Source organism: Pinus tabuliformis, chromosome 7 (genome assembly GCF_031772625.1).
Source record: "Pinus tabuliformis cultivar Carrire ecotype Pingquan chromosome 7, CPIR1, whole genome shotgun sequence".
Taxonomy (NCBI): Eukaryota; Viridiplantae; Streptophyta; class Pinopsida; order Pinales; family Pinaceae; genus Pinus; species Pinus tabuliformis.
This window is the reverse complement of record NC_142293.1, coordinates 1,379,951,937-1,379,966,753: the sequence shown is the minus strand read 5'-3', so window position 1 is coordinate 1,379,966,753 and position 14,817 is coordinate 1,379,951,937. Positions and strand designations below refer to the sequence as shown.

General features: G+C 38.6%; 1 pseudogene; it reads right to left on the bottom strand.

The window, feature by feature from the left end:
- Positions 1 to 217: 217 nt before the first annotated feature.
- Positions 218 to 2,552, bottom strand: LOC149252777 (peroxidase 57-like; annotated as a pseudogene).
- Between the last annotated feature and the right edge of the window lie 12,265 nt (positions 2,553 to 14,817).

Sequence of the window (14,817 nt, the reverse complement as noted above, 5' to 3'; positions counted from 1 at the left end):
TTCCAATAAACCACACTTAAATACTATTCTAATTTAAAATCACTATTTGAAAATTCTCATGTATCATTCATTATTATGGGTGCCTTTACTATGCCTCCCATTTATTTTACACACAAATCTATCTTACAATCAATTGAAATGGCTGATCTCACTTCTCTTGTCTTTATTGCGGAGATGAATCTCACTCCGATTACAATTCGGAGGACTTCCTCTTCTTTCAAGATACCGGATTCACAACTCTGCAATTTCTTATGATTTCTCCATTCTGGTTGGTTAATACTTCGGTGTTCCCCAATTTTATTATGGCACCAACGAAACTCTTACTAAATGTAGTTCCATTAGAGGCCAAACTTGTTATGATACCCTTTGTTGATCCTTGGGCAAGCTCTTCATCAATTTGTAGAATTCCATGCTTTACCTGTAGTTGTTTGTAGTAGCTTCTTATCAAAAGCAAACGAAGTGTTTTGGTCTAGGAATACAGTGGGGTCCTGTGTTGAAGATGACTTCGGTGATGGGCAAACATTCTTCAAGACCTCCACTAAGGTTGGATCCATGGAGGGATCCGCCATCCCGATTCCTTGAAAACTGTACAGTCGGTTGCTGAAGAAACTGCAGTGCGCGACCCCAACAGTATGTGCACCTAAAATTAAACAGATAGTACACTTCACTCCATTTCAGTTTTAAGTAAACTAAACAACCAAATTATGTTTATTAAATATTTAGTATAGTTGATAATACGTACCTAACAGAATGACCATATCTTCCATTGTGAGACCCTTATTTCCGAATGTTGCAGCTGCCTGAGAAACTTGGAAGCTGGGGCCGGGTAAATCTACATTGTCTATTGAAGAGATCCTTCCATCTCTTCTGCCCATTGGTAGATTGTACTGAGGCCCTCCTGCCTATGAATAAAGTCAATAGTCTTTGTCAGTAAAGTTAAAAATGTCAGAATTGATTAAGAATAGTTGCAGAAAGAGAGAAACCAGGTGCAATGGACAGTGAGTCCTAAGTCATTCATTAGGTCTAGTTATAATTTGAATATATCTCAGCCTTAAAATCATGTTTTTTTGTGTTTTACAAAACTACACATTGAAAACCAAATATATATCCATCAAAATAAATTAAAATAAAAAAAATCTTTTTTTAGTAATTTTTTAATAATGTAATATAAAAAAATAAAATTTATATATTAAAAAAATTATTTTTTTAATATTTAATAAATCATTTTTCCAGTATTTAATAAATCTAGATTTAAAATATAATTAAACTAATAAAAAAAATTAAAAGCATATTACATATATAAATTATGGCATAAAATATGTGACTTTCAAGTAATAACTCACACATTTTTTAATGCCATAATTAAAATATGGAAGATTTTTAAGTTATGGTCCAATTAAATTTTGAAAATAAAAATTAATATTGAAAAATGAATATCTATTTATCAATATTATTTAAAATTAATAATCGTCAATAAATGTATTTATTACTAGAACCTAGTCTTAAACACTTTAATAATAATACAGTTTTAGTATAGATTCTCAGTCTGTCACCCTATTTTAATATAATATACTCCAATTTTAATTTAATTTACGTAAAAAAAGAATTAATGATTTTGCACACTTATTAAACATGAATTTGTATAATTAATTAATGTTAAGTAAATATTATTATAAATTCACCATTGTTTTTTTTAGGGGAGGGAAATCATAATTTACTATTAGCTAAAAGAATTATTAGTTAAAAAAATTATATGTTATAGAACAACATGTGCGGTAAATTGGGCAGTAGCCATACAAAATTACCACACAAGATATATTATGAATGTTCATGTAAATGAACTATACAAAATATATAAAATGAGTACGGATAGAAATCGCTGATAAATACTGCAAATTAAATCCTATCAAGCGCGTAATCAATGTGATTTAAATATGCCATGAACATACATTTCAACTATCAAACTAAAATCAAAATACGCTTTAAAAATCTGAAATTTAATGTTCCTATACTATACCAAGAATATGGCGTCTCTGGTAGCCAGTGTAATTATATCAACGCAAGACACAACGCCGGGGCATGCAGTTTCTAGCTTGGATTTTGCTTCATTGATTATCTCAAATCCTCTCACAGTTTGGTTGGGACTTGCATCTTTCTCCGATTCATTTTCTCCCGCCGTATCAATCAAAATTGATGCATCACAACCCTTCAGCAACATATATATTTATTAATTCCACGCATCAGCACAACTATTCAATTCATATTTATAAATGTTGGATCTAAAAGAGATCACTGTAATTTCCATAGAACTGCACGCTTACCTTTACGAAACAATCATGAAAATGCATGCGTAGGAGAGTAGCATGAAAGGATTTGTCGGTAGCAAAGTGACTTGTTATTACTCCCCACACCATTGATTCTGCTTGCGAACAATTTGCGTTGTAGAATCTGATCAACAAGCTGTTTTGCGCCAATGTAGGTCGTAGAAATTCCAAAAGTAGAAGAGAATTCACGATTCTGAGTGCCACTGTAATCAAATGCTTCGATGCCATTGTAGTGCTCTATGAATATGTCCTCTATTTCTTACGACGAACAACAACAATGAGAATGGTGAGAAATTTTAGATGAAGACACTCGTTATTATAGCAATGCAATTAGAGCGTGAGCTGAATGTAATGTAGCCACACGAATATATGAAATTCTACGTTTTCCGTGATGGTTCGTTGTTTCATTATTAACAGATTTTGAAGGTGGAATCTTGTGTCATACGAATGGTACGTATTTGTTCACATTATTAATATTATTGACACAGTATCAAGGGTTGATTTTTTATTTGATACAAATGTCATCGCATGAGATAAGAAATTCATTTTCGTGTTCCAAGCGGCCTCAGTCTGCCATGATCTCACACTTCCAAATTTAAAACCCTTCTCATTTTGACCATTGTTCATTTACTAAGAGGATGAAAGGGATATTAGAGCTTGTGCACAGTGATGTGTTTGGATTTGTGTCGGTTCCATCATTGGGTAAGTCTATGTATTATATATCATTTATAGATGACTTCTCAAGGAATACCTATATATATTTCCTCAAGAAGAATTTGAAGTATTTGATGGGTTTAAAGAATTTAAGGCTTTAGTTGAAAACCATACAAAGAAGAAGATAAAGATGTTTATGAAAAATAATGGTGGAGAGTTTTACAAGAAGGAATTTGAAGAATTTTGTAAGAAGTGTGGTATAGCATGACAGAATATTACTCCATACACACCTCAACAAAACAGAGTTGTAGAAAGAATGAATAGGATGTTGTTGGAAAATGAAATAATCATGCTTAGTGGTGTCATCTTAGGACACGAATTCTAGGTAGAGACGGTGGAGACTGCATGTTACCTTATCAACAGATCACCTTCGTTAGAGTTCGACGATAAGACTCCACAAGAGGTATGGACTAGTAAGAAACCTTGTCTTTCACATCCGAGGGTATTCGGTTGTGATGCATATGTACATTCTCCAAAGGAGAAAAAAACCAAGTTGGCTAGTAAATCTGAAAGTTGCATATTTATTGGGTATAAGGATGGTTTAAAAAGTTATAATATTCTGAACCTAGAAACAAGGAAGCTTGTGTAAACTGTGTTGTGAAAGGTGAAAGGTGAAAGGTGTTATTAAACATGAAGTCCTACCAAAGGAACCTAATAATATAGAGTTTGAGCTAAAGGAGGGAGAATAAGACTCTACTGCAGAAGAGGAATCAAAAGATGAAGAGCCATAAACTCCAGTTGTGAGAAGATTAGTTCGAGAAACAAGACAACCAGAAAGGTATAGTCCATACGGTTTTTGTTCAAATTTTGATTTATCTATTACTAATGATGATCCCAGAACTCTCAAGGAGGCAGTAGATTCAGAGGATGACAAACTTTGAAAAGAGGCCATGGTTGATGAAATGAAATCTTTGGACAAAACTGAGGCTTGGGATCTAGCACAAGGGCTTCACCAAATGAAACTTTACATAGCACGTTCATTCGTGGCATACTAAAAATACCCTTAATTTGACTACATATTGGAAAATACCTCTAAAAATCACATTATTTAAACCCCTACCAATACTAACCCTATGCATCTTCCTAGTTTAAAATACCCCTACTTTCACTAGATATTGTAGTTTCCCACTTTTTCATCAACATTTTTTATACCCATTTATATTTTTTCATTAATTTTGAGCTCAATTTTTTATACTTGCCAATATTAAAACCCTTTACCCCCTATTATATGCTCAATATATTGTGCCATTTTTTCCTTAATATATATCACCTAATATGAGCCCACGTGGTATGGTATTGCTCCCCTAGTGAAGCCCCTGTGGGATATAGTGGAGTTGTCAGCTGGAAGGAAACCCATTAGAAGCAAATGAGTGTTTAAGAAGCAGATGAATGCAAAAGGCAAGGTGGAGAAATAGAAATATTAGTTGATAGCAAAAGGTTATGCCCAGGTGCCGGGAATTGATTTTGGTGATATTTTTTCTCCTATTGCCAAGGTATCTTCTATTAGATTACTTTTATTTATTGTTGTTACTTTTGGTTTTGAGGTAGAATAGATGGATGTGAAGACAACATTTATTCATGGGGATTTGGAAGAAGAGATCTACATGAAGCAACATGAGGGATTTGCAGTGAAGGGTAATAAAGAACTATTATGCAGGTTAAAAAAGTCTTTGTGTGGGTTAAAACAATCACCAAGGATGTGGTATCATAAATTTGATACATATATATGGGGACTTGGCTTCACTAGAAGCAAAGAATATCATTGTGTGTATTTTAAAGTAATTGGTGACCGTGTTATTTATTTGGTCTTGTATGTGGATGATATGTTGTTGATTGGAAATAACAAAGAAATTATCTAGGAATTGAAGACCCAAGTGTTCTCCAAATTCGACATGAAAGATCTTGGTGTTGCAAACTATATTCTAGGCATGGAAATTAAGAGAGATCGTGCAAAGAGGAAGCTCTAATTAAACCAGAGGAAGTATGTCGAGACAATATTGCAGAGGTTTAATATGCAGGGTAGTAAACTAGTGAAGGTTCCTATTCATGTAGGTGTAAAATTATATGTTGAATAATGGCCTAAGACATAAGAAGAGGAAGAGGACATGTCATGTGTTCCATATGCAAGTGAAATCAGTAGCCTGATGTATGCAATGGTCTATACTAAACCATACTGTTATAGACATTTTTGTGCCTTACAAATCCAAGCATGAAATGTCCATAAACCAAGGGCTCCTAAGTCCCTAAAAGTGTTGTTCTAACCCCTAAAGGAACAAGGTCAACAAATTACGGCTTCTCCCAGAAGTTCTCCACCAGAAACTGCTCAAAATAAGTCAAAACAGGAGCATTTCAGCTGCTCCACTGGCTAAGTGCGTTGCATAGCACCTAAATCCACTGGCTAGGTGCGTTGCAACGCACCTAAATGCACTATGAGGGTGCATTGGGCGAGAAATGACAAATGGCAGTGTCATTCCGCGAGGTGGAGAGACAATGGAAGCTTCTAGAATCTTCTCCTATGACACTTGCCTCACTGAATTCAACCAAGGATGAGTAAGAGGCCTTCAGTCTCCAAGTGGAAGCAAGAACTGACAGAGAGAAGACACTAATAAAATCACAAGCTGACTCATCCTCCTTACACACATCTATATATGGATCCCTCATCCTAGAGATCCAGAGGCTGGAATTTTGCACATTGTAAGGAATTGCTGTTGGTTTTGAGATAAACATCAGAGTATTGGTTGATCTATGCTTTGTTAGAGGTGAAGAGGGGCTTCTTTGCTGGGAGGTTGATGCTGGGTCAGGAACCATCGGTTGTAACTCCTCCTGGATCTTCTTGTTTATCAATAAAAACTATTTGAGTTTCTCCTCCATGCTTTTGTATCATTGATGCTTGTTACAATTGTATGGTTAACTTAAATCTGATCCTAAGTTGTTTATGAATATAGATCCATGTCTTTGTATAGTTTTCTTCTTCTGTGATCTTACAGGTACTTGGTGAAGCTGGGCAAGTAAGGGAGCAGATAGCTGGAAGCTGTCAAAGAAGAGAGGGATTGGATCAAAGGATTAGCACAAGGCACAGGTTGGTTCTTTCTACTCCTCTCTATTTATATTTCATAAAGGAAATACAAAAGTAGTTTTCTCTGTTTGTTTCTAAGGCAGCTGTCACACCTTAGTGGGATAGAGCAGTTCTAAATAGACACTTTTCCCGGTAACAAAATGGCGACTCCGCTGGGGAGAATGTAATTAGTTTGTTTGTGTATCTCTTGTTGTTTGTTTCATAAACTTATAAGTAGCATTCGAACTGCATTTGCCATAGCAAATGCAAAGTAGACATCTGCTGCTTCAATCCATTCACTGGATCTGTTTATGATTTGAACAGCTGATTCACAGACTATCTGATTGCCCTTGTGATAGCTCTTACACCCTCCTTAGATCTACCCCTGATTGTGCATCACTGATTGCTTTTACTCGGCCAAAAACCAAAGACTAAACTGCAAACTGTGACCCAGAACCTGAAAAGATTCTCATTTCTGGCCCAGCGCAGGTATTGTGAAGAGATCCTGCATTTCAACGCACTTCCCGAAAGGGCAACCTGCGCTGCAATGCAGTTTCTCTGTGTTACAGGTGTGCTGATCAGACTAGCCCTGTGCAGCTGAGGTTCTTGTGCTTCATTCTTTCCAGTTTTGTCTCTGAATTTTGCAGCCTGTGATCAGTATATGTCTATTTAAAACCCCTTTTCCTTATTGTTATTCTGCCTCCTTTGTACAAAAGAACTGTAGATGTTTTTGTGTGTTTGTTGAGTCGTTTACAGTTTTCCATTGCAAAAGTAGAATAGTCGTACTGTCGTCCTTTGATTTAGATCTGTCGCAAGTGTCGATTTCGATCATAGGAGAAAGCTTGATTGCTGTTGATGGTCGATTATACTTTTACTATTGCCTTTGGTCTGAATTTGTGATTTTCTAGTGTCAAAACGAGTATTCATTTCAAAATCATAGAGTGTCGTAATCGTCTCTATCTTTTGATTTCGAAAAGAAGCTTGTTTGTGTTTGTCGCTTGAAGAAAATTCAGATTTGTACATCAACTTTCTTTTTAGCATCAATACTAAGAAAGTCGAAAACAAATACATGCATGTGCATTTGCATATTAACAGTCTGTTTGGCTTGATTTAGGAAAGTGCATTTACAGTGTGCTCTTTGCTCTTTGTGAAAAGATTGTGTCTTTCTTTTCCTCTAGTAGCTAGGATTTTCATTGCAGAAAAGAGATAAAAGTTTGTTTATCACCGTTAGATTGCATTTTAGGAATTACATCTACATCTCATGGTGAACCCAAAAGGCAAACTTCATAAGCAAGATCAACTTAAAATAAATTCAATGAATCTAACAACGCTTTGGAACTTAACGCACAACATTTAGAGGTCTAGGCTAGAGACGTATTCCGGCGTTGTAAAGCCTGGTAACTGTTGTCCTCGCTGATGGTTGGGTGATTCCTCCACTTTGAGACGATAAGTGCCAGTACGGACTTGTGCTCCCACGTACCATCGAGTATATTCTGGGAGACCCCTATAGGCTTAAATCCTTTATCCATAGGAAGATGTGTCTGCCGCCCTACTGATCGCAATGCACTGAACACAGCATTCAGGAAGATTGACTGCCGTACCGTAAAAAGTATTCTGCAGTTTTGCGATTGGTTTGGTACTCCCTCTACCTAGACCTCCAGAGCAGTCCCTTTCGTTCCTTTTCAGACTCCTTAACGGAAAAGGTCCATCTGAGCACTTGTCATTTCAGGCTCATTAAAAATGGAAGGAGACTAGAGTCATCTTTTGTTTTTTCTCGACTCTTAAAAACTGAAAAAACAAGTTGTGTCAAAGCGTATAAAAATTTATTTTAAACGGAATATTCATTACCCTTTCCTACGTTGATCTTGGGTTGAGAAAATGGAGTCTACCAACCAAGGAATTCCCCTTGGAGGAAATCCTAGTCCCTTCTCCTCTTGGGGAGATGTTGGTGCACCCCATATGGCCATATTGTCGCTTCCAGGGCTGACAATTGGTTTGCCAGTATGGCTCTTCTCAACCTCTGTCGTTCAGAACACCACTATTCCTGAACAATCGAATCAGCAATTAGACGAATCCAGAGTTTCCCACCAGCCTTCTACTTCCTCTAATTCTTCCTCTCCTCCTTCCTCTTCGCTTGATGGGGCTAGTAAAGCCAAAAGTCAAGTTCCTAAGGAGAAGAGGGAAAAGAAGAAGAAAGAGAAGAAGAAGAATGAGCCAAAGGCGAATGGGGGAAAACGAGTGTCGTCTAACCAAAATCCACACACTGCACCGACCAGGCCTAAATCACCATGTGTCATTTGCAAAGGAGACCACTTTCACAGAGATTGTCCTTGCATCCCTCGGATATTAAGGGACTGGTCTCCTTGTTTGCACAACCCGGTGTTGTCAACCTTGATGACCATGTTGAAAGCACACCATCAACTAGTGAAAGTGAAGCCCTAGGACAAAAAGGGAAATGTAGATTTCCTTGTAAACTGTGTGAAGGCGATCATGCCATCCACCATTGTCCCTTCTTAGACGAAGCTAAAAGAGTTCTGGATGATCATTCGGTTTCACCGTTACGACTTCCTCCTGGATATAGAAAACTCTTGTCGAGTCCGTCATTAGTTGAAAATCCGGCTGGCCCGCTCAGGTGGTCGGCTGAAGCACCTATCATTGAAGATAAACCATCCGGATCCATACCAGATGAAAGTCAAAAGGTCGAGGCGGCAGTTGACCCGGTCTTGCCTTCAGAGGTTTTATCTTCAGATGATACAGTCACTGAAGAGAACAAGGATGACACCGTCCAAATTCTCTTCATAAAAATAGACTCCGACGAACATGGGGGCAATTTACCCGTTCCTTTACCGCAGGAAGGAAGTTCGTCAGAGCCGTACCCAGCCGTCTATTCGGTCCCACCTCCAAGCAACCTGGTTGTCTCCTTCGACTGGAATCAACTAGGCAGACCCCGTTTACCAGCAAGCGTACCATTCCGAATCATCGTTCAAATATATAGAATGGTTATGGCTGGTACCATCATAGATGAGGGGCCTTCTGCGAGTATCCTTTCCTCAACTGCTTGGAAAGTGCTTGGTTCGCCATCACTTTTGCCTTAGATGAGAAATCTGACGGGCTTTGATAAAGCAACCAGTCGACCTTTAGGGATCCTTCTCGATGTGCCCATAACATTGAGAAGGAAAACAGTTCGCATGAACGTAATGGTAGTTCAAGGACCCCTATATTACAATCTACTCCTTGGACGAGACCATATTTATTCCATGGGGGCAATTGTCTCCTCACTCTTTAGAGTAATGTGTTTTCCGCACGAAGGAAGAGTGGTCAAGCTCATGGACCAGCTTTCATTTCCTGGATCATACAGAGCAAATAGTCATATACCATCCCTGAATGGTCTTTTCACGCAAGAAATGTCTCAATCTCTAGTCCGTCCTCCCGATGAGCGCGAGTAATTCGGAGGGATATGACTGAAACCCAGGGGGCATGCACCCTGGTCTGTTTCGGCAGGAAAACTTCGGGTATAGGGTAGGTTTCCGCGGGAGAATATGACTAGTCTGTACCCCCGTCTGTGATTGGAATAGGGGGTTATTCTAGAACAAGATCGTCTTGTCAAAGTTATGTCAGGGATGGTCTCACTATTTCATCCGTTCACCTTTGTTTATTTCAGTAGACATTGCCAAAGAAGTGTTTTGTTTGCGCTGTGAATAGAACAATCTTTGGGTAACCTGTAAGAGGTAGGCCTCTCTCGGTAAAAAAAATGTTTTGGCGGATAGAAGTAGAGGTAACCTTGAAACTCTGTTTTATACCTGGGGGCATGCAAACCTTTTGGAATGAAAGCAAAGAGCGATTATTTATCTGTTTTTTGGATTAGTCGTTTCCTAACTTGCATAAAGAAAGGATGTGGGGCAAAACTCTAAAAGTTGCCGTTTTTATATGAGACATTCTTATCATACGACTGGATTAATCGAGCAGTGTTACCGCAAGGTTCAAGCTCGGTAAAAAATAAACCCGCACCGAGCAAATGTTTCCACCTACGTTTAAGCTCGTTAAAAAATGAACTATTCCCCGGTAAATAACCACCGTGAATGTAGTACTTCAGCCATTAAAGCCTTGGTCGTGTTTGCACTGTCACCTCCACTTTTTCATTGGCCGATCATTCACCTCCATTTGATTGTTTACCCATTTTGAGGAATAGCTGCGAAGAGTGATTTCACTAGCCATCCTTGTGACACTGCCGTGATTGGAAAATTCCAAACCTTACCTGGAATCAGCTGCTACCCATTTTATCACTCGTTCCTCAAAAGACGAGTCTTCTTTAAGCTCTTTTCAACTGACTCGTAAAATATGAAAAGATTGCCGAGTTCTTGGCCTTCCAGCTCGTTAAAGGGACAGGAAGTGCTATCCCTCATCTAGATTTTAATCTTTTCGGACCTGAGGGATTATTGCACAAAAAGATCAAGCGCTTGTTTTGTTCGGCTCGTTAAAACTATCGAAAATTCATCCCTTCTGTATTATTTTATACTTTTTCGGACTTAAGGGATTAGATGAAGAAAAACGAATTTTGGAGTTACCTTTACGTACCTTTTCAGACTCTCTAAAAATGAAAAGGACCAAGTTATCTTTGTCGTTAAACTCGTTAAAAAGATTAATAGCGACAAACTTGTCTTTAGACGAGAACGAGTTTCACTATCGCTAGGCTTGTTAAAACATAGCGATGGGTTTGCCCGAAGGGCAAATTATAGAACAAACATATGTTATCCTCCTCAAGCTTGACAAAAATAAAGAAGTACTGGTCAGCAATGACTGGGGAAAAATTGGGAAGAAAACTCAAACAATCTTTATTGGTAGCAAGTCGCTCTTGAACATGACACTTCCACTCCGTGTCCGAGTCGGGTTGGGTTGTTTCATTCACCGGTCACATCGCCATGGTCACACCATACCATCCACGTTTGGGGTTAATGCTACCAATCCATCACATCAGTGTCGCCGACATGTTCAAGAGAAGTCATCCAGAAAGGCCACCTGTGTCCCACCCACTACCATACATTATACTCCATTCTTTCATGACCGCCACCCTGAACCATATATCATCAGATCGTTTTCACCTCCATCAAAATCATTTGCTCTGTTCCGTGTCATTGATGTGGGATTCATTAAGGCCCTCCTATGACGGATCACTTCTTGTCGACATCAGCTCATTATCCAAGAAGTTGGTCTAGGAACACCCCATTCAATACTTTGAAGCTTGCATGCCTCAATGGCAAGTTTCTCACTTCCGGTGACAGGTTTACATCAATGACCTTCGACCGAAAGATTTTGCGTGGTGTTCGACGCCAAGTCCTTTATTCACACCACGTGAATTGTACTACAGTACCTTGAGGATCATTATCATTATCGGTGATTCCTCTCGCACTTGTTAACAGTTTACATCATTGACTGGTAATCAAGCGATGTCTTTCCATGTTCGACTTCAAAACATTTCTCACATGGATCGACTTGTACTTCGAGTGAAGATCAGACGAGATTGAAGACCCCGGATCTAGTTTCATCCATCCGGGCTGCGATATATATTCAGGGAAATAAAGACATTAAAATGTACAGCATTGCAGCACAGATAATCATCCTACCAAAAGGATGATGGCTCTATCAGAATCATCAGTCTACAATCAGACGATTGTCTGTCCTATGTACATGAAAATGAATTTATAAAGCTGAGCATGGGAATGCCCGCCTCAGCTAGATCATGAAAACAGTATGAAGATAATGTATTGTATTGTATCTTATTACAGGTCTCCTCCCAGCATTGAAAGAACTTCGGATCCTCATAATAAAGCATTTCACCCGATTAACGGCCTCATACTTTAGGGGGCAACTGTTATAGACATTTTTGTGCCTTACAACTCCAAGCATGAAATGTCCATAAACCAAGGGCTCCTAAGTCCCTAAAAGTGTTGTTCTAACCCCTAAAGGAACAAGGTCAACAAATTACGGCTTCTCCCAGAAGTTCTCCACCAGAAACTGCTAAGAATAAGTCAAAACAGGATCATTTCAGCTGCTCCATTGGCTAAGTGCGTTGCATAGCACCTAAATCCACTGGCTAGGTGCGTTGCAATGCACCTCAATGCACTATGAGGGTGCATTGGGCGAGAAATGACAAATGGCAGTGTCATTCCGCGAGGTGGAGAGACAATGGAAGCTTCTAGAATCTTCTCCTATGACACTTGCCTCACTGAATTCGACCAAGGATGAGTAAGAGGCCTTCAGTCTCCAAGTGGAAGCAAGAACTGACAGAGAGAAGACACTAATCAAATCACAAGCTGACTCATCCTCCTTACACACATCTATATATGGATCCCTCATCCCAGAGATCCAGAGGCTGGAATTTTGCACATTGTAAGGAATTGCTGTTGGTTTTGAGATAAACATCAGAGTATTGGGTGATCTATGCTTTGTTGGAGGTGAAGAGGGGCTTCTTTGCTGGAAGGTTGATGCTGGGTCAGGAACCATCGGTTGTAACTCCTCCTGGATCTTCTTTTTTATCAATAAAAACTATTTGAGTTTCTCCTCCATGCTTTTGTATCATTGATGCTTGTTACATTTGTATGATTAACTTAAATCTGATCCTAAGTTGTTTATGAATATAGATCCATGGCTTTGTACAGTTTTCTTCTTCTGTGATCTTACAGGTACTTGGTGAAGCTGGGCAAGTAAGGGAGCAGATAGCTGGAAGCTGTCAAAGAAGAGAGGGATTGGATCAAAGGATTAGTGCAAGGCACAGGTTGGTTCTTTCTACTCCTCTCTATTTATAGTTCATAAAGGAAATACAAAAGTAGTTTTCTCTGTTTGTTTCTAAGGCAGCAGTCACACCTTAGTGGGATAGAGCAGTTCTAAATAGACACTTTTCCCGGTAACACATACATTGCACATGCAGTGGGAGTGTTAAGCAGGTTTATGTCAAAACCACAGAAGGAACATTAGAGAGCAATGAAGTAAGTTTTCAGGTATTTGTGTGGCACTAGTGATTATGGTATGTGCTACTAAGGAAGACTAGGATTGGACAGAGTTTTGGACATACGTGGCTTTGTTGATACAGACTAGGTTGGAGATTTGGATTAGAGATGATCTACAAGTGGGTATGTGTTTAACCTATTTAGAGGTGCAATTATTTGGACAAGGAAGAGACAGTTTGTAGTGGCACCTTCAACTACAGAGGCAAAATACATGGTAGCCACTCATGCAAGTAAGGAAACAGTTTGGTTGCAGAGATTGTGTTCAAGTATGGTGTTAGTACAACATGCTATAAGGATAGACTGTGACAACCAAAGTGAAATTTTATTGGCAAAGAAACATGCTTATCATTCAAAGACAAAGCACATTAATGTTCTGTATCACCTTGTAAGGGATATGGTTGTAGACAAAAAGGTGTTGCTGGTAAAGGTGGACACTTTGAAAAATACTGCAGATCCATTTACAAAGTTTGTGAGCATTGAGAAGTTCTCTCAATGTAGAGAAATAATGGGTGTTACAGGGTTGGACCAATGACTATGCTCTCTTGTGACCCCCTATGTGGAAAAGAAAACAACAAGTGGGAGAATGTTGGGTGAGTGTTATATTGTTTCCATGACTAGCCCCACACGTGAAGCCAAGGGTTTATAGGAGGGGAAACTAAGCTCCCATTCATTCCATTGGGCACAGCGGGGGGGTCCAGGGGGGAGCGGAAGCCCCCCCTATCAGGGGGTTGGCACGGGGGTGTTAGTCCCCTTACACGGGGTACGAGGTAGCACCCTAGGAATTTCGTTTTGACCCTATATTAGGCGGGCATACCTACCTATGGTTTCGTGCATGGGTTTCGCACATGGGTTTGGGCATGATGGTTTTTTTCCCATGGTATTTTCTACATATGGTTAAGAGAACTATGGTTATGTTCTAATCCAAGGTTAATGGATTGGGGTTTATGGATGCTTCGGCATGTATATATATGTATTGTAACATTGAAAGGAATATAATGAAAAATCAATTTAGTATCCCTGGTTTTGGGATCTATGGGAAAATCTTTGTGTATATCTATTTTATGTTTTATGCTACTGCCATTGTATATTTTCTATTTTTAAAAATTCGTTTGCAGGTAGTTTTTGTATAGAGTTAAAACCTACACGGGGTTCCTATACTTCCTCCTCTTAATTCCATGAACCAACTTAAGGAATCATATTTTATAGTTGAAACAAATAACATTAATTTCTAAGACACTATTTTATAATCATAGATTCACACAAATTCAAACTAAAATAGAAAGGTATTAGGGTATTTTTTAGATAACCCATAAAATAAAGGAATAATTAAGGGGACGAAGTTTTCCATTTTAGTATCATCTTAACTTTCACTTATTAGAAAAGGAATTTATTCTTCTTCTTCTCTCCTATCCTACCCTTATCGACAATTACTCGAACTCAACAAGATAGCCTCAATTTTAGGGTTGATAGCTCTAGGTTCTTCCCTATTTGCTCCAAATCCCAATGGCAAAAATATAGAGGTTGGAATTTAACAATTTCTTAATGTTCTCCTTTGGAACTCCTGGAATTGGTCTTGGAGGGGTTTCTAGAAGAAATTGTCTTAACTTATTCCTCTTTCTCCTCATTCCTTCTTGATTCAGAGTTAATATTACACCAAAAAGATCCCAAAATGGGCATTTCCCCTAGAAATGGAACAAAAATGTTTCAGGCCTATAAAATG